This window comes from Arachis ipaensis, chromosome B05 (assembly GCF_000816755.2).
Source record: "Arachis ipaensis cultivar K30076 chromosome B05, Araip1.1, whole genome shotgun sequence".
Lineage (NCBI taxonomy): Eukaryota > Viridiplantae > Streptophyta > Magnoliopsida > Fabales > Fabaceae > Arachis > Arachis ipaensis.
Window position 1 is genome coordinate 128,240,990 of NC_029789.2, and position 2,422 is coordinate 128,243,411.

Sequence of the window (2,422 nt, forward strand, 5' to 3'; positions counted from 1 at the left end):
TGTTGTTGCATTTTTTCCTCCTCCTCTTTCTATTAATTTTTAATATTATGTATTTTTTTCTTCTTTGTTTGATTTTTTCTCCCAAGAAGAATTATAAAAAAATGAAATAAGAAGATGAGGAAGAAGAAGCAGTAAAAGATGAAGAGGCAGTAGAAGATGAAGAGGAGAAAGAGGAAGAGTTTTGAATTATGTAGAACTTATCAGAATAAAAATACACCCAAATATCTTCGTATTACACCCAAATATCTTCGTGTTACACCCAAATTTGCTGCAAATACAAAAAAATATTTTCTCTAATGATGTATTTTTTTCTTCTTTTTTTCCTTATTTCTTTCTTTTTTTTTAGTTAAATGAATGTAAGTTCATCCTCTTTCAAGTAATTTTGCAGCATTATGTGTTTCTTCTTCTTTGTTTGATTTTTTTGTTTTTATCCTTGTTAAGGGAGTAAAACAAGAAGGAACTTGAGAAGGTAAAATAAAAAAAAGATGAATAAGAAAAAAAAAGAAGATGATGATGATGACAATAAAAAAGAAGAAACAGTAGAAGATGAGAAAGACAAAGAGGAAGAGTTTTGAATTATGCAGAATTTATCAGAATAAAAATACACCCAAAAATTCTTAAAATACACCCAAATATCTTCGTATTACACCCAAATATCTTCGTGTTACACCCAAATTTGATGCATATACAGATAAATATTTTCTCAAATGCTGCATTTTTTTCTTCTTCTTTTTTCCTTCTTTCTTTCTTTTTTTAGTTAAATGAATGTAAGTTCGTCATCTTTAAAGTAATTTTGCAGCATTATGTGTTTCTTCTTCTTTGTTTGATTTTTTTGTTTTTATTCTTGTTAAGGGAGTAAAACAAGAAGGAACTTGAGAAGGTAAAATAAAAAAAGATGAATAAAAAAAAAGAAGAAATAGCAGAAGATGAGAAAGACAAAGAGGAAGAGTTTTGAATTATGCAGAATTTATCAAAATAAAAATATACCAAAAAATTCTTGAAATACACCCAAATATCTTCGTGTTAAACCCAAATATCTTTGTACTACACTCAAATTTGCTGTAGAAAAATGTTTCCTCTAATACTATATTTTTCTTCTAAATTGAACCACACCTTAGCCTTGGATTCAAAATAATAATCAATTTCATTCTGGTTCAATTGACAATATGAACCTGAATTATTTATTATCTTCAACAACGAGATAACTGATGATGAAGGAGAAAGAGAAAACGAAAAGAGGAGAAGAACTTTCAATGAAAAAGAAGGAGGATGAGAAGGAGGAGGAAGAGGTGGTGTGATGACAACAATATCGAGAGAGAAAAATTACGAAAAAGAAGAAGAAGAGGCACGGAAAAAGAAGAAGAAGAAGAAGAAGAGGCACCAAGAAAGAAGAAGGAGAAGAAAAAGAGGAGGCACGTAGAAAGAAGAAAAAGAGACACGAAGAAAAACGTGAAAAATGCGTGAATATAAATGACCTCCCACAAACAAGCGTTTTTTCATACAAGTCATTTATATTCACGCATTTTTCACGTTTTTCTTCGTGTCTCTTTTTCTTCTTCTTTTTCTTCTTTCTCCGTGCCTCCTCTTTTTCTTCTCCTTCTTCTTCTTTCTTGGTGCCTCTTCTTCTTCTTCTTCTTCTTCTTTCTCCGTGCCTCTTCTTCTTCTTTTTCGTAATTTTTCTCTCTCGATATCATTGTCATCAACACCACCTCTTCCTCCTCCTTCTCTTCCTCCTTCTTTTTCATTGAAAGTTCTTCTCCTCTTTTCATTTTCTCTTTCTCCTTCATCATCAATTATCTCGTTGTTGAAGATAATAAATAATTCAGGTTCATATTGTCAATTGAACCAGAACGAAATTGATTATTATTTTGAATCCAAGACTAAGGTGTGGTTCAATTTAGAAGAAAAAATATAGCATTAGAGGAAACATTTTTCTGCAGCAAATTTGAGTGTAGTACCAAGATATTTGGGTGTAACACGAAGATATTTGGGTGTATTTCAAGAATTTTTTGGTGTATTTTTATTCTGATAAATTTGTATAATTCAAAACTCTTCCTCTTTGTCTTTCTCATCTTCTGCTATTTCTTCTTTTTTTTTGTCATCATCACCATCTTCTTTTTTTCTTATTCATCTTTTTTTTTTTTTATAGGAAGTTATGTCCGTCGGAAGATTGGGGTTTGAATCTGTAAATTCTGCAGCTTTTAACTTAGAAAATTTTTAGCAGAATGACCCCTCGCGCATAGGCGCACTTGGTGCGTACGCGCCGTTCTTCGAGAAAGCGCCATCCACGCGTGCACATGGAGTGCGCGTACGCGTGGACTTATTTTCATCCCAAAGTTGATTTTTGAGTTTTAAAAGCCAAATTTCATACTTCTAAGCCTCCGATCTCACCACTTATGTCTTAAATCATTATGATATGCCT